A 19,718-nucleotide genomic window follows, 5' to 3' on the forward strand; every position below is an offset into this window, starting at 1 on the left:
GAGAGTGACACCAGTCTAATAAATTTAATCATAAAACCATTATGAAATAATAAAAAAATAATGCATTTTCAAATGTCATTGGTATATTGTTAGGAAACACCAAGGCAAAAGCATGATTGATTAAAAAAATATTTCGGAATAATAAATACAATAGCAACACTAATAAAAAAATACGTTTATAGTATTAACTATGAAAATATAACTGTTCAATAAAGGACAAGACTTAATCCTATTTTACAGCGATTTCAATATAAGAATAAAACCTTTTTCTGGATGCGTTATCTCCGATCTGACTTAAAGTTTTATTGTGCGGAGGTGACAAAACCGGCCTTCTCGAAATGTTTCCCGTGGCGCGTACCACGCGAACAAAAAATCATCATTTCGGCTCAATTTGTAATTTCAACCCTATGATATTTTATGAGAAAAGATAAAGGCGTTATCTATTTTGTTTAAAATATCTTGTCTGTGTTTATTTACTATTAGAAGAATTTTTACATTTTAAATTACTGAAACAAAATGTGATTATGATATGATATGTAAAAATATATCATATTTTTATTTTTAAACAGAAAAGATCACCTTGAAGTATTCCTCAAAAATATATATTATATATTTGTATATTTTAATTGTTTCACATATTCCTAGAATCTATTCAATTGGTACGAGTGGTATGGTCGTATACATTGGCCTGCTACACTTTCTGCTGGTAACAAAGACAAGGGTCTGGGCGTCGCAGGTAATGTTCGCTGTAGCGTCGAGTTTTTATCAAAACCCATTGTACCAACCAGCAGACCATAGACTGCAATCTATCTTTGTCAACGACAAACCCATCTGCCCTTTGTTCTTGTTTAAAAATTAGAATTATAATAATAAACAATGCAAGGAGTAAATGAGATCTTGTCCTTGTGACAATGATAAATTTAAAGCTCTCGGAAGCTGTGAGACACTAAATTGCTCTCGACTTTCTAATGTTAAAAGAGATTTCTTGACGTTAAAGTTGAGTAAACCAACGGTCATTTTAAACATATCTAAAGATATAGTCGCAGCTGGATACAATTTACTATATTCAAAATTAACATATCTCGTATTTTTGTAAAATTTAAAAGAGCCAGCGAGATATCGGGTTCCGATCGTCGCAGCGAGCAATTTATTTGAAATGACATTTATTGACATTCTATGGACCAATCCAATAAACGCGACGCCCAAAATGTTCCTTCTCACACTCTTGAACATAAAATAATCTTTATTGAATACAATTCAAATATTTAAATTGCGAAATGCTTTATTTAAAACGTATAACAAAATATAGATATTCTATGAATTCATTCGCATTTTATTACATAGTATGCTTAAATAATGGTGATAAGTTTGTAAAAACAATCCATAGATTCGACTTGTCGATTAAATTGAGAAAAAAATTTTGGGTTTGCCCTATAAACATTAAAAGATAGAAAATGATACATTTAAAATTGAATGAACAATTATTGTAAGATTAAGTCTTATATGAAGATAAGTATTGGATTGTAATTTATTCTATCATATCTTTCTACTGTTGTTAAGTGCGAAATATGCTAATCGAACCAGAATGTCACTAGTAACAAATGATTACTAGTGAACAAATACCTCTTTGCTGTACAGGAATTAACAACATTATATCGGAATTGAAAACAGAACAACGAAAATTGTATTACCTTTGCACTCTAAATGATAAATTTTTGTTGAAGCATTAAAACTACAAAAAAATAACTATTTGTGATAGATCCCTATGCTTATGTTATGTGAGTGTCTATATTTCGATAATTTCTGTCTACTAACCTGCGTTAACAGTCAAAATGTTCTTTTATAAATAGTCTACAATATGTATAGTTAATTATATTTACAACTTAAACAAATGTTAATAGAATATAATTAAATAATTAATTAATTCTTAACCTTACGCTGCTTATCGGAAATACCTTAACATAATATATTAATATCTATTACCTAGAAATAAGCATAATTTATCTAGGTCTAAAAATATATGATTTATTTACTAGGGCAAGTTACTATAAATTATGTGTACTATAAATTACTATTATAATAAGTTATTTATAACACAGATAAATAATGATTATTTGATGCCATTGTCATAATCCACAATGTTCACTTGTTTTTAAAAGTAAATAAAAACATTAAAATTGATATCAATATACACGAATACACATCCCATCTGGTACTCGTGTGTAAGGAGATATTTACCTGAAGTTTTGAGTTTCTGTGGTAAATAAAAAATAGACGGTAACATGATACTTCAATAAAATATAGAATTTCGTCTGGCCGCAGTAACCTCTTCACCCGGTAACCAAAAATTGACGCCTTACACTAGCATTGACAAATGAAGATTAATTGAATGATATTATTTAATCCAAAATAGCAAAAAAACTTTTTCTTATACAGAGCAATAAAATGTCACACATTAATTGGGTTTGATATCATGTTTTAAAATATGTTTTAAAAATACTCTCGAAAACATACTTTTATATTTTAACTAACTTTTGGCTGAGACTCATTTCTTTTCAATTCACAATTACCTAAGTATTATATATTATTCATAGAATGCAAGTGTTTATCAAGGAAAGGTTCGTCACGTTTCCGGTGGTTTATCTTCAAACGTTATCAAAAGAATGATCTTTAATTTTTTACCGACCTATGCCAACATTTATCACCGCATGGCACGTCACTCTCCTACGTGTAAATTGTCCAGCCCCGGAGCTTATCTGGTCTCTTGTTACGAAATCTCTTTCTTTCCCGCAGGTATAGAACCGAATGTAGATAATAAGACTATCAAAATAATATATTGTTATTATAATAAATACTATTAATACCGCTTTCAGTGCGCCATTCGGATCTCGTCCCCTCCTAAACGAAGTTGTCGTTTAGAGAATTAACAATGAAATATTTCAATAAACATCTAGCGACGGCGCTATATAAATACGGGCTCACGTCCTTCACAAAAATATTCTTTATGTAAATACTGTTGACACTCGGGATGATGTGGAGTGGGCTCTAAATAAATTTAATTTCACGGCTGTTTCGTACGGAGTTTTTGATTCCATGCGAGTGTAATATGTCATCCGCGGCAGGTGCGGCTTAGGCAAAACAGAATCCTCTTACGTGATGAGAATAAAATTGCCTAATTAAAATTTAATTCAGCGTTCAATTTTGCTGGTTTTATGGTTTATTCGAAGCGGGAATAGTGTCCGTTTTGTTAGTGTTATGTTGCATAATTTTGTAACAATCTGCCGTTAAGCTGGAAGCACTTAAGGGCTCACAGATGCAGACGGCAGAAATAGAATTAAGCGTGCTTTCGGGCCACGCTGTGGGCGATAAAGGATTATTATGCGCGTTACATGAATATGCAACTCGTTATTTTCAATTACATGAAGTGCCAGCTTAATTATGCAGTTTTGTTTTCAAACAATTCACATGTCACACAATCTAATGTAAATTAAATGCCATGTCGTAGTTGTCTTTCTCTACGTAACAATCACGTATGCTGCACGAGGTACTTAATCAAACAAAGATTTATTTCTTCGTTGCATATCTTTCCAATATAATACGTGAGTGATAGGGCCGGTTTATAATTATGTAATGCTATCGTAGTTGGGCTGAAATTGCATTCGACTTGATGTTTTTTTTTTCTAGTAAAACGAACGATCTCGTCGGTACTGGATACGCATACATCTTACGATTTGTAGCGAAATCTAGTTAGTGATAATTGGGTGGGCTTTCAATTTATTTCTGTTTTAGGTTATATCGACGTATTTCATGAATTTATAAGAATAATTAATATATTTGTTGTGTGTATTCATTGAAATGAATATAATAGATGTAAGGCTTGATGTAAGACTGTTAATTAATAAAAAAGTGAGTTCCTGTTTATGAACTAGGAAACATATTTCTTATAACTTAAAATATTAATTTTTATTTTCATATTTGCAATTGATAAACCTGGAAGCTGAATATCTTTACGCGGATGACAATTGAAAAAAAGTTATATTCTACTAAGTAAGCATAAGCTTACTTAGTAGAATAAAGAGGCTTACGCTCTTTGTAATTGTAGTAATATAACAAAGATTCTATGCCTTATGCTGTAAATAAGTCCTTATAAATGTTCCTCAGTTAAAATCCCAATTTATTTATGTTAATTTTATATTGTTTTATTTTAAACTACATTGGCGGAAACAGATAAAGACTTTTTTAAAAAGATCCACTATTCCAAATGGTGTTATCTGTTGAATCATAAAACAAAATATGCAAAATATGTTGAATATATTTTGTAGTTGACTGTCTATCTATTAATACTAGGGATTCGAGACAGTGATTGCCGTTGATAGAACTTGTAATACAAGACTTTCTAGTTCTTATTTCCTGGGACTTCTAGTAAAAAGGTTGGTTAGGTTAGCATGGCATTTATGGAAACAGATTATTCCGTCTGATGTATTTTTTTCATACATACGATATATGTGAGGAAAAAGGTTATATATGTTATATTAAATTTCCAATGAGGAGTTAATAGAAATTTTAACAATATCCTATACTAAAAAAAGGCAAAATATGTTGTAAAAATAGATCAGAATAAATGTTAAAGGTTTTTTAAAAGAAGAATGTCATAAATATTCGCAGTCCCAATTATTATAGATATAATTAAACGTGGTGAACACCAACAAAATAAATACAAGCTTTGACATACCCGTATCCAGGTCAAGCCGTTCAGCTGAATAAATAGATCTTTATAAATAACGCGAAAGCCACCGTCCAGAGACGGCCAATTTGTTTACAAAGCTGGCTTATCCTCTGCCGCAGATTTTAAATCATTTAGTCGACTCTAATTGGTTTTTTAAATTGTTTTTTTGAATGCTTATTTAGGCAGACGATCACTTGTTAATTAGCTTTTGTTTCGCTTTATAATAATGATTTAACTTTGCAGCGATCTTTTGTGAGTTTCGAATATTTAAATGATACCATGTAATTGGTATAATATAAGTATGTCGTTTATATTATCAAAATTTTATTTTTAATTGATCATTAACGATAAAAGATTTAACTTTTTTTAATAAATTAGTATTTATTTAATCATACTTTTTACAATAAATTATTTTATTTTTTGTAATAGATAAATCAACTGGCGCCAAGTTAAAAAGAAATAGTTTCAAAATTAGTTTTAACTTGATCGATAGTTTGGCTTATAAAAAGTAATGGTACGAGGGGTTTCACTCGATCACGACAAGAGTTTTGTGTTAGCTAGTCTTGTGTGGTAATTTGCTCGAGAATGGATAGAGACGTCAGCGCGACAAAAAGCTTCGATCGATCAGCGACGTTGCGCGCACGCATACGGCATATGTCACGTTTTTGTGTTCAAATGTGGACGCTAAAGATGTGGGAGTAATGACCGCTTCTAGAGAAATACCTGTGATTTAATTCTGTACAAATTTTAACCTCTAGTATACTCAGACACCTATGTTGATTATTTGATAATATTTATATAATACTACTAAAGTAGTATTCAATAAAGATGATTTCATGTCAACATTGCAAAGGTTACTGGAAATTGTTCGTACTAGAAAACAAGATATCCTTTCAACCGACATTGACGCAGACGAGCCGTCACGGTGCATCCATCAGCTGCCACCGGTGACGAGTGAGTTTGAACCCAGTTGTGTAGTTTAAAGTCTGACAATGATCGATGAGGAGAGAAATTCACCCAAAACTAAAATAGACATTCATCATCACTAGCTTTGATCGCCTACATTTTGTTTAAGTTAGTTTACTACGTTTTCAGTAAATGATGTCTCGATCAATACACAAAATCTCACGGTCATAACTAAAGGTCTTTTTAATAATCCATGAAGTGGTTTTGTCTCTGCGTGACACCGCACCAAGTATAATAATATTTGAACTCCCGTTGTGATGCCACACGTCTGGTATTTTATTTACTGCTAGTGTTTATTCAAAGCTCCAAAATGTCCCATTAGGGATGATGCTGTGACAGAATTGCTGAGGTATAATTGAATAGGCGGATGGCAAGCCACGCGACCCCATATACCGAACGGAAAATAAATGTGCATTTATGTGTACTAAAAGCTACGAGTATTATTTAATAATTCAAGGCACTTATTCACCAGAGATATGGTACTAATATTTACTGTCATAACCGCGTAATGTTTTCACACTCCCCTGCATTATCTTAATTGTTAAATGCACTTAGCAGTTTTGAGTGGAAATTTTATAGCATAATTTCACATCGTTCTTCTTGTTTTTGAATGTACGTGTGTAACAATATTATTGCTTCTTATTTTTCGACTGATTATTGTAATGTACTCGAAGAGCGTAGGAGGAGACCACACACATGCGTACAAATTCCCCCTACGCAAATATACGAGGCGTCTGCGTTAACCATGCTTATGGATACCTCCTAGTATCTATGCATATGTACGCATTCACTTAACACTTGTGGGTTTAATTGGTATTCCACACAGCACAGCTATAAACGTGAAATTCCCTTCTTTCTCTTATTAACAACTCGATAACCTTAAGTAGTTTCATAGATCATAGTTAGAGAGTGCTTTGTTTAATCATCTCATCCAATCAATCATAACCTGCTTTACCGTAATATATTGGAAACGCATGCTCGTAGTGATATATAAGAAATTTTTATTTTTATATTATGTAACATTTTGAAACAATTGAAATACAAACTTCGAACGAAAATATCTATACAATAGGTTAATTTTCTACTTAAAATCAAATATTGTCATTATTATGGACCATGAAATATGTTACGTTTTTTATCGACCGAGCGCGACAATTCAATGTTTAGGGGACAAGGACCAAAATAAACAAACAAAATATACAATTGGAGAAATAAAATATGCCATCACAATGCAAGGGCCGACCAGCACGTCATAATAAGGTAGTGGCTTTTGTGCCATCGATTGTAAATCATACAGTCCTTTGAAGAGAATGGCGTATCATAAATAATGTCTCAAAATTTGAACGCTCTGTTCTTTTTCGAGGGATTTTTGATCCCCGCGGAGAGAATTCTAATGGCAGAACAAATTAATCAATGCGAACCAAGTTAAGCTTTTTTTTTTTTTGCAAAAGAGAATAGTGTTATAAATGTTTCTAAATATATCCTTTAATTTAAATTAATATGTCTGAAATGTAATTGTACCCATAATTTACGTACAGCTACGTAAGTGTTACGATTGGCAATTGCTCAAATTTAATAATATTTCGGTGAAAATAAAAATCCCAAGCTGCAGTAAAATATCGAACTGCAGTCACTCCATTTTTATGGTTTCGTAAGAAAGCAATTAAAGTTGAGCATTATGATAGTATTGAAGAATTTAACGCGGTCGACGTTGTTACGTCTGGAGTTTAATGGTTCACTGCACCCCTGAATAAACAAGCCTATTCGAAGTTAAATTTGCTTGTACCGGATATGGCTGCCACTCGAACAAATCCATCATGTAAATCTTTCAATGAAGACTTGCTCGATCCAACTTATAGTGTGACTACTTCAGATAAAGAAACATTTACTGCAGTTACTAAATCACAGCGCTATGAGTTTCTAAATAATAACATTTTATTGGCCACGCCGCTTCAAGAGTCATGAATGCCTTCTGACCTACGATTTATTGTTGATTCACGAGTACCGAAGATTTATGTGTTTCCCTTAAGCTTTATTACTGGTGTCGCGCCATAAAAAGGATTTCAAATTTGTTAGTATTTTTTAGGTCTGCATACAGGAAAACCGACGCATACAGAATAATGTATTAAAAATATTTTCATCTATAGTATATTGAGCAAGATGGCTCGTTAGAGGACGTAAAATATAATATTTTGCAAACGAGGAAATATTTTTAGGAGCATTATGCGATAGGTTACATTAAGACCACTTAAAAGTTGAAGATTATATTTGAATGAAACAATAGCTTCTTTTACATTTTTTGCAAGCCTCTGACAAAATAAGATTGGACGAGAATTGATTGTGATTTTGTGTAAACATTTAAAGTGAATTCGCATGTCTCGCAGCGTGAAGTAGAAATGGGTCAAGTGAGGGATCGGGTGACTTCTATGCCTCCTGCAGCGCCTCCGCCCGCCTCAAATACCCGCATGCTTCTTAATTTAAATTTTGAATAGAACATAATTCTTATTATGAAGGGATTAACTGACTTAAACTTATTAGTGTATTATAAGTAAAAATGCCTTTACATTTATGAATTGTTATTTGTATTTTATTTATTTTTTTGGAAATGGATATTCAAAATTAAAATTCATTTGTTCTGTCTTAAGGGATGGTGGTAAATATATTCGGTTCTAGAGAGTTCTCGTACTTACTTATGCTGACATTTGAAGTCTTCTCTGAATAAACATTGATATTATTTGAACTATCCTCACATGCGTCGAACAGTAGAGCTTGTTGAATGAGAAAATATACTTTTGGGAAACATTCGTTCAATATAAATATTGGTTGAATCCGTTCTGAGGTGCTCGTTGACTAATATTTGAACATGCTCGTACCGAGGCTTCTATTAACTAAAAATAATCACCAATTTTATAACGTAGCTCGAAATTATATGTGTTTGAAATAGATGTTTCCGTTTACAAAACGAGTCAGATTGCCTACCGTTTCCTCGATTTGTAATGTCGCTGCATTTCGTTTTTCCGTGATTGGCTCGAGCTTTATTTCTGGATCAGTTAACATACCTACGATCCGCACACCAATAGATTTAATGGGCAGCTCCGTTTATTTAACCGCTCGTAACTCGACTTGTAACGACTGTGTGTGGATTTTTGGACTATTAAAAGCTACCGTTCACTGTTCACGCTGATATTCTTTTGTAGGAAACAGTTATTATAATTTAACATCTAGCCAATACAAATGTCTACGATATCCGAATATCGAACTCGTATCAAAATTTATTTTAGCTGTTGTGATATTTATTAAAAAGTACATGCGTTATGGTTAAATCATTATATGAAAGTTATAGCTTGCTATGTCATATACGCATTTATATGATCGGATTTCCAGGGAATTGTCCAAAGAGCTGTATTTTAATCAGTAACGTTTACTTTAATAATGATAACAACAATAATATTCAAATCACAGTGTTACGAATGCTAACTATAATCAAATATTTGTCCTATACCTAGAGCAATCTGCCTTAGAGAATCGTGATCAGAGCGAAATACCCCGATGTGTGGCAAAGTCACGTTTTTACCCGAACAAAAGAAAATACCACGACATTAATGCAAATATTGTGCCACATCGAAGGTAAATTAATATTTGCAGCTGCAATTTTGCACGTCCAAAAAATGTATGCAATTTTGATTACAGTTACTTTTATTATATTGGATGTATAAATTATACATACAATATATAATATAATCATGATGTGATCCTTAGGGCTATTTTTATTAAAAACATTGGATCCTCCAGAATATGTTTTTACAGTCGGAAAAATGAACTTATTCTTTTTTAATTGCCTTCGTATTATTCTTTGGAACGCTATTTTCCACTTCGTTAAAATCTTAGGGTTTATTGTACGGTTTATTGGTAACGACTTCGCGTCTTATTGGACTTTTATTTTCCTTTGTATCGATATTTCTTGTTTATTTTTCGAAAGTCCCCGTGGAACTGGTCGCAGTCATTGAATATAGTTTGCATCGCGTGACAATACGATTTTTATTTAGCGTCGATGGCGACTTCGTGACTTACAAGACACGAAAGAAGAAAAAAAATCGTGTGTCGTGCCTTGGCGACTATCTAAAACCTACTTACCATAAGTTTGACCTATCCTTAATTATTATTAAACAGATTCGAAGAAAAGTTTGTATCGCTGGAAGGTTCCATATAATAAAGGCGGTAGTTGTTTGTTTTAGAATCCACTTTAATTACCATCAAAAGATAAAACTCCGGGGCTATAAGCGTTCTTAATTCTGATTTATAGTCTCCGCATGCTGTTATTATGAAGTAGTAGTTATGTCTACCATAATAGCCGAATCCCCTTTAAATTTAAGGTATGTAAACCATAATTTCAATTAACTCATTCTTTTAGGAAATAAAAGCTTTGTTGAGTTACAATAAAGATAAGAAACTTCGCAGAAATCTTGGGCTTATAACGAGCTATTGTACATATATCTGCCATCTTATACGGTAACGGCTAAAGTAAATTACTCCTCGCAGATGTTTTATTTGTGATATGAATACAGCGTACTTCTGGTAAAGAGAAATTATTGTTGATTGTTTAATGGAAAATAAGATTGGTGTTACCCAGAGACAAAGATGCCTTAGACTGATTGGAGGCAATTCAAATTCAAGAGCTCATACGAAGACGCTTGTTGGGATAATACGAGCAATCTATCTCGCGGTAGTCGACTCTCCATGATGGATCGCTGATGGGCTCACGACTCGTTCTTTGTTGTTTTGCTTTATTGATAATACACGTCAAGACGCTTGTTCAATCGTATTAGAACCTTGTTATCCTTCGATTTTTTCTATGTTAAACAGAATTATTTTTTCCTTCAATACTCGTAGTGAAATTGTTTTTCCATTTACTTGTATTTAATGATAAACGGTTTTGATTTTCAGTTACACAAGGAGCGTCTTATTTTGATCGTATTTTATTGTATCTATTATGAATCAAGGGCCAATTAAACAAAAAAAAATAGAAGCTGTCTTCGAAATTTGATTTAATCGAGGGTCGTTAATAACGAGCATGTTCTCTATCGGCTCTTCAGCGATAACATTCTACTTCGTGCGTAGGTTTTGAATGTAGAAGATATAATCTCATATAATGTCATAGTATTATAGGGTGTCTTTTCCAGCTTTCACCGACGCGTCAGCGAGTAACCAATGGGCGTTGTTGTGACAGCCTCCCACGATAAACTCGATGTTTATGCGCGCACGCCGCCCGCCATGTTTGTTTTATCTCGATCCACTGTTCGTTCGTGTTAATAAATGTCTCGTATTGGAAAAAATCTTATCATCCTTTTTTTTCGTCCGCCGTATGTTTTATTTAGACATCGGTTATTAATAATAATGGATCCTTCAGGGTCGTAAGATCAAAATTTAAGATCTCTACGTGTAGGCAGTTTTTACGTTTGTTTGTTTTTTGTAGACGTCAGTTGTGTGGGTCTTTTTATTGTTTTTTTCGAACAGGGGACGCGCTGGTTCGTGTTGGTGTTTTATATTCAAAACAGATGCTAACCCACGACGATGACTGGAAATTAATTTAATTTGTTTTTATTTGTTATTCCTTTTAAATTATTCTCATGTTTAAACATTCCCACATTATAATTTATTACTTGGGAATTTGGTAAAAGAGATAAATAAATAAATATCGTAGATCTTTACATACTTTCGTTGGGTATATTCGATAAAGGTAATCGAAATATTTTTGTACTTACAGTAATGACTTTTAACTTTTACTAAGTACCTATTAACGAAACACATTCGGTTCTGGTCTACTAAACGCGTATTACGGCTTGTTAGCGCGGCGCGTCGAATCGTCTAGTACGGGAACAGCAACGGATATGCATTGTGCCTCATTCCATCACGGAAATTAGTTGAAAAGCGTGTAATTATCTAATCACCTATCACTCGAGTAAACTGAATTCGTCCTACAGTAAAAACAGTTTTTGTATTCAACTCGTTTTGACTTGTACATGTATTTTTGAATTGAATTGTATTGATAATGAAACCGATTTCTAACTTGGTTACAAGTTTTAAATACATTCGATAATAAATTTTCATTCGTGATATGAAAGCTGTACGTACTAACGCGAGCGCGGCGGGCGGTGCCAGAGGCTACGGTCGTTTCGACTTATTCCTTTTGCCCATTGTTTACTTTACTGGCGATGTAAAATTTTTATGATTTTCATCATAACTGATGGCGGTGTAAATTATTTTCTGAACGCCTGCCAACTCGATAATTCCCGGTTGTGCATACGATTCCTTACGATTGCTCCTTTATTTATGGTACGAGTCGTTTGGGCGTTCGATTACATGATTAACTTTAGGTCGCGTTTTGTTGCCGTGAGTCATACATACATTTGATATGCATATAAATACAGGCTACTTGAATCAAGTTTAACATGTTCTTATAATCTTCATCTAAGAGAGTCTTAGTATTTTATGTTATCTTCTATTCTTTAACTTTTTTTTCATTTTAATATGAATATTTACAGTTCTTTTAGTGATTGGAGCTACCTTTATTTCACTTCAGTAGAGAGTATGTTTCTACCAGATAGCGGACTCCTTATGTGTGCTTTTCTGATGTACTCTTTTCAAAAAGTGATATTAAACTCGAGTATACCTTTTATATTTATCACCAAACAGTTATCGTGAAATTAATCTTACTAACCAACCAACACGGTGCAATGCATCGTAGGCCAGAAATAAAATTTCAGTAAGAGTAATTTGATATCTTTTTATCACATTCTTCACTGATTCATATAACCCTTCTAAATTTTAAATCAAACACCCTACACTTGCTTCTGTGGATTTTGATGTCGATACAAATCCGTCGCATAATGTGTGACGAGATAATATTTGCTCAGCGTTATTTGAAAAGCGTGTTCGTGTGTTTTGTTATTGGACACCTCGACTCGACTCGACTCGGTTTCTATTTGAATTATAGAAATGCCTGCAACGGGTGTTTTCAGAACTTGCTCTAACACGCTTTGTGTATAACTAGGAACATTTTGACTTTTGTTCTTTACGCATGTTCCCAGTAATACTTAAGTTTTGTTTAGCTCTTACTGAGAACAGTGATTTGCGCACGCAGCATTGCGTATAATTAGGTATTACATTTCTGTAACATATTGTTCCGAATTATTAAAGTATATCGATGTTTATTCCTTATTATATTTTATGAGCGTAATTACAGTAAGATATTATAAACACATGCCATATAAGTACCTAATATTATACATACATGTGTAACATGTGTTGATATAAAAACATAGGTTTAGTCAAGTCTTTTAAACTTGAGAAACTATTAAACATGAATAAATTTAAAAATATTAAGTTTCAATATCCAACTTTTATAATAATACTTATTTATATTTACATATAATTAGTAGGTATTTGAAATTAAAATATGTATTTAAATTTACTGTTTGTCGCACGCAGCTTCATTCGCGTTTTAGCGGTTTGGTAGTCTAGTTTTAGGCAAAAAAAGTAGCCTATGTTTTTAGAACATAGGCTACTTTTTTGCTATTTAAATTTGCTCATACCAAATTTCAACAATTGCGGTTCAGCGGTTTGGTATTGAAATAGCGACACACAGACAGAGTTACTTTTACATTTATAATATTAGTGAACATTAAACTGCCCTACAGCGGTTGCTTCATGAGTAATCCGAATCAATTGAATAGTGTAGCTGGTATCGTTCAAGCATCTATTTACGAATGTTTAATAAACCCCGGTAGTCGGTCTGATAATGTTCCGAATACACGTCTTATCGTTTATTGATAAATGGGTCAAAAATAAATCTCGTATCGTAATAACATGTTTCTTTGATAACAAATCGTTTAACATGAAGGGCTACCGTGCGATAACCTCGCAAGGATCTGCTTAATCCCATGGCTACTGATAAGCTGATATCTTGTCTGCTTGGTTATGCACGTGGGCTGACTTAATAATTGAGTCTTAACGATGCCAGAGAGAAATTCGTGTTTCGGGGTGCCTAGTTAATCTCTCGTTCGAAAGCAAGTCACGGAAAGTTTTTTCAATCTTCACATAGTTCGTTTTAATATGGAGAGATACAGTTACGCTTTTTTTGGTAGTTATGACTTTCTGTTTCGGTGATGTGAGGAATACGTGAATCGTAAGCGAATATTACGGGTTCAAGTCGGGACAAGAACTTCAGAATTTCATATACTTGATTTGCGTTGGTAATTCATATTCTGTTCGAGAAATGTCATAATGATGTAATTCTGCTATTAACGTTTTGTTCCACGTAGTCCTCAAAGGGAGAAGAGGTCTCCGCCCAGCTGTGGGAAATTTACAGGCTGTAGGTACATTTCGTATGTTATGCCAAGTAGAACAGCGTGTTGTAAGCTCTTACAGTTCCAGTAGCCAATTCAAACATAGAAAAAGAGAATAAAGATGAAAATACGAAGATTATAAAATGATGTAATTAGCATTTATTCGTCTATCGTACAAGATAAGTGTATATAACAACAGTTACTCATTGGTATTTTACTGTAAAATTTACATTTTGAAACGATAGTAACTCAAAATTTAATTTGAATGAAATAAATAAAGTATATGTATTATTTTGATAGTGTACTTCAAATATTCCTTTATTTAACTGAAAATATGAAGTACTACTAATGTATGTCAATTATGTAAGGATAATATGTAATTATATATTTGATTTTAGTGAGAATCGTTAAAGAAATGTGTTCGAAATTATAAACATACAAATTAATACTTAATCAAAACAAATACAATATAAACGTGACCGCATAAAAATTACAAACAGGTAAAATTTTAATATGAATACAACACTGCAATGCGCCATTATAATTAATTTCGCCTGATTTAACCGTGTTGATAAACATTAACGATTCTGTTGACACCCCAACGAGACAGGAACATAACTCCGTCTGACTTAATTTTCAACAGTGTCATGTCGTATATTTCAATACTTAAAACTACACTCGATTTCGCGTTCCGTAATTTAATCCTTAGGTACACTTAATCGACACTCTAAATGAGATCTTAAGTCGTTGAATTAAAATTGAAATTCGATAAACAGGTAATCGTTAAAAACATTGAGTCGATCCTTTTAATGTTATGTATAAACATAACAATTAATACGATGCGAGTTTGTTTTGATAGGTTCGTTCGCTCTATAAAATTTGAGTTTAACATCGCAGTTCGTGTAATGTTTATCCGTTCGCGATGCGATTCAGCGACAGGTGGATTATGTTTGCTTATAAAGAAACACTTGCCCGAGATATAAATCCGTCGTCGACGTACTCGATGTGCGGACGATCGTAAACAGACGCGTTTGTTTTATTACCGTACATTTTGTTACGTTACTACAGATAACGTATTTAGTTATAGTTTTGGTGATTATCACTTTTATTTGGTCGGATATTACAAAATAATTTATGGGTTTCAATACTTAACTGGTACTGTTTATTTCGTTTGTCTGATTATATTTAAAATGAAGTATTCAAAAGCGATCCTATAAAAAATGTTTTGTAAATTTCGAATCTGTAAACAGTTAGAAAGAATAATTGCTGTTACCATTTTCCGTCAAGTTAATAATTAAGTATCGAATGAGACGTCGGTTTTCGTTTCGGTGCACATAATTAAGGGTGGCATTCAATGAACATCTGTGTTTGGTGCGCAAAAAAATCAGGAAAGATTCCGACTGTCAAACTAATTCGATGGGATTAGCCGGGCGTCAGGAACGCGGGCAAAAAGGAACATCCATCAACACGCAAGTCAGAGATATTTTTAAACAGAACGAGGACAGTTCGAGGTTTCCATTGTACGATTTACATTGCTGCCTGTAAACTTTTATAATAAACAAATGTTATAATCAGTCGTCAATGTATACAACGTTTAGTGATTAATTTGTAACATTTAGTATAGAGATAAAAGAAATTATCCTTGACTAATTTATACGCACGAGTGAATCCGGTATCGCAGTACAAGGTGATTTTATAGATTAATTGCTCTTTTTAATTTGCATCTTGTGGATCCTTTTTATTTTTATTTGCGTTATTATTATTTGGAACGTCGTCCAATTTTTTAAAGTTTTAATATAATTTTCAAATTAATAAATGACTGAGTTTAACCAGATGGTAGGGCTTTGTGGCAAGCCCGTCGAAGTAAGCTGGTACTTACGTATTGGGTGGTCTCAGTCATCATAAATTCAACTGGCATGCATCAATACTAAGAATTGTTGCGATCTGGTCTGATAGGTGAGTGAGCCAGTGTAACAACAGACAAGGACACGTTAACCCTAAAGGGTTGGTTTTTTCACCACCACGTATCAAGTGGTCCATTTTCCGGTTCGCTTACCTAAACATAAAAAAGATAAGTAAACATAATTACAGCATATATATAAAATAATATCTCTTAGTATTCCAGCTGTTAATTTTCGGTACATCAAATATACGAGGACGTGAAGTAACAGTTTAATTGCGCAATTTACTCAGGGTGTATTTGTAATTTCATTGCTGTAATTAATAGGGAGGCGCGTAATGGCATGTAGCACGGCGAGGGATTGCGATCATTACACGTATTACCCTCAAAGCTCTACCTTATTTCCACTCCAAAAATACTATTTATAAAGATAAAATAAATTCACTCGAGATTACGACAAATCTTAATCTAGACATTGAAATGTTTAATACGTATTTGAATTTACTAAAATGTTATTGTTCTAGCTTATCTTCATTCCTATTATATCAGCTTTCTAACAGTGAAAGTCCCATCAAAATCGGTCCAGCCGTTCCAGAGATTACCCGGAACAAACACACAGACAAAATTGTAAAAATGTCATTTTGGTATATGTATCGTGATTACATTTCCATTTAATTAAAAGCTGTTAATATTACAAACAGACACTGTAATTTTATTATGTGTATAGATTATAAATATCTATCACGGCCTAAGCTAGCTTGAACTTAAAAGGACATACGCTTTATTCCTAACACGTGATCAAATGTCCATCCCGAAAACGGGAGCAAAGCCGCAAGCGATAGTTTAAGTGACTACTGTATGAATAGATTTCATTTATTACTTCTGTACAATAAATGTTTCCCGATAACAATAACAGTGTCAACGTTTATCTGATATAAAATTATATCAAGATTAAGAATGTTTTGGAATTAAAAATAAAGATAAGGCGTTGGAACGTGTTATAGCTTAAAAGTAGCTTCGTAATTATTATATCATCAGTTACTCTACTAATGGGAACGAGTTCTTTGATACATGTATTTACATATGCTTATGTACAATCAATTATACTACATAGTTTCCAACTTCGCAAAATTAATTTATCTCTGGGAGTATTGGAGTAGTTTTCCAAGCACTTTTGAATCGTCATTTTACAGAACGATATTAAGTAAACCTACCACAAATTTGGAATATATATATTTCCTGAGTCCTATCTCAGTAGTTACTACTTTCCAACGTTTGAGATAAATTATGTTAGTTAAATACAATATATATATCACATATATACTGCTGAAAATCAACAATTATTAGCTCTAAGCTTATTTTTCTATGTATTATGTTCGTACATATCTTATATAATCTTATATTTCTATTTGTGAATCAGCCAAGTTAAAAATATATAACGTTCTATAATATAAGTCGACAATTTAACACGCTAAATTAAAAATTTGATATTTAAATTACTTAGACACTATATTACTACTACTACTATATAGATAATAGAATAAAAAATGTAAAGATAATGAATTAAAAATCATGCAGGACAAATAGTAAATTTAATTAGTATTTTCGGTACCCTATATACTTCAAGTTACATCAGTAAATAGTTATATGGAATTTATCGCAGATGTTCACAGACAATAGCAAACAAAACAATAACATCGTAAATACTTAACTTGCTTCTCTATATAATTGATTGACTGACAGTTCTACTGATATTTGTAATAACTTATATCAATATTATCGACGTTGATATAACAATTAAAAGGTCAAATTGTTTCAAATACATTATCCTTTGATATAAATAAAGATGATTAATATTCAGATCTTGAAATAGTCGTCTATATGAAATACTTTGATGTAAAAGGCAAACATTTAATTTATAAATTCGGAATAATACCTATAGTATTACAAACACATTCAGAATTCCACGAATTGTGTTTTAAAATTATTATTCTGCAATATATTCCAAAGCAATTTAATCTCGACAAGAACGAGCTTTACCAGATTCTGATCTTTAGATTATGTCACCAGTTGAACTGTCACTCCTTGCATTGTTATTTGATTTTTTAAAATGTCGAATATATGACAATACTGGCAACTAATTACCATTTACATTTCATTGCTATATTTTAAAATAAAAATTCAAATAACTCGTATTTGTAATCAATATTATGAAAAATAATAGACAGATTTTGAGTAAGTAAACACAAAGCATCTTTGCACCTCAGTTCATCGTAAAGAGGTTTACATTTTTAAGGGCTTAATGGTAAGTTTTGTACGGAGCGAATCTTGTTAGGGACAAAAACAGATCCTATTACCATGTTTCCGGGACACTTATTCTCAATGTTTTACTTACACACCTGACTACACTACGTTCGGATAAATAACCACGAGATTTTAACGGTTGAATTGAGTCCACAAATTACTTTTCAAAAACATAAAGTGGCACGGTTACATTTTTTTTTTGAGCCATAACGAGATTGTGAGTCCCATTACTGTGTAATGGGACCAAGTGCTTTTAAACAGAACCGTAAATTGCTAAAAAAAAACAATTTATTTTGACATATCTGGATTGAAATCACGTTACGTTTACTATGAATCAGAATTATCTTGTAAATCAACAATACATACTTTTTTGAGCAAATTACTTTAACACATAGTTTTTGTAAATGATTAAAATGTATTTGTATAGTGTTTTGAATCTCGCTAAGCTGTTATCGAAACTTTGGAAACAAAACTAAGTGTTTTAATTTAAATCGATATGTATATAATAAATAATAACTGTTAGTGCGTAATATGTTATAACTATTACAAAATTAAATGGAATATGTTTTTCTAAGGATTGTTTATCTTTGCTGTTTGTTTGATTGGAATAGTTTACATATATAATGATTTACGTATGATTTTGTGTCGCGTTTGCTGTTACACCCCTTATATTGGATATAAAATGGAATACTGAAATATTTTTATTTTATTTATTTTTAGTGCCAAATCGCTTTGTTATTTAAAAATATCCCTCATTTATGGCGCTATAATGAAATACAGCCTGAATTACAAAAATGTAATCAGATACAAGTTTTATACGCATCGTATTAATAATTCATATCTTTAAAACATTTTTATGTAACTTCACGAGTTGGCATGTAAACAAAATTTTATGTCAAATCCCAAATAACCAAGAACTGAATTTGCCCAAACATTTAGTATTGGTGACAAAACAACCTAAAATACTATGTGTTGTAATTAGTTTATAACCTTTTCGAACTCATGTTTTTTACGTAAATACGACAGATATAAGCAATTTTTAGTGTCCCCTATATGTAACATCCTATAATGTGCTGTTTAACAACACATAATTTCTCCAAAATTAGACGTAATGCTATTTGGCAAGTGTTCATTACACTTCGAAATCTAGATGAAATTGGAAACTTGCCGGCCAGAAAAGCGTTATGTAAATGTGTGATAATAACCATAATTTCTTTTTTATTATTCATATAAGATGACTTTAAGAAAATATATTCATGTTATAACTTTCTTTTCGTATTTAGATATTATCAATTTATTTCTTAAAGTAATAATAATAATTGTATATTAAAACGGTTTATGTATCACTTTACGATTTTTAATCTGTACCAAAGAAATTAACGCACCATTAGGAGGACAAATTACTGTTTCCTGAGACCCTTTTTGAAATATACCTAGAATGTTAATCATGATAATGTTCATTTTATAAACAGGAATC

General features: G+C 32.2%; 1 protein-coding gene across 1 annotated transcript in view; it reads left to right on the plus strand.

Moving 5' to 3' along the window:
* LOC124530831 (tyrosine-protein kinase Drl) overlaps positions 1 to 19,718 on the plus strand; it is a 30,097-nt gene that overhangs the window by 1,154 nt on the left and 9,225 nt on the right. The window lies entirely within an intron of this gene.

This window comes from Vanessa cardui, chromosome 1, assembly GCF_905220365.1.
Source record: "Vanessa cardui chromosome 1, ilVanCard2.1, whole genome shotgun sequence".
Classification (NCBI taxonomy): Eukaryota; Metazoa; Arthropoda; class Insecta; order Lepidoptera; family Nymphalidae; genus Vanessa; species Vanessa cardui.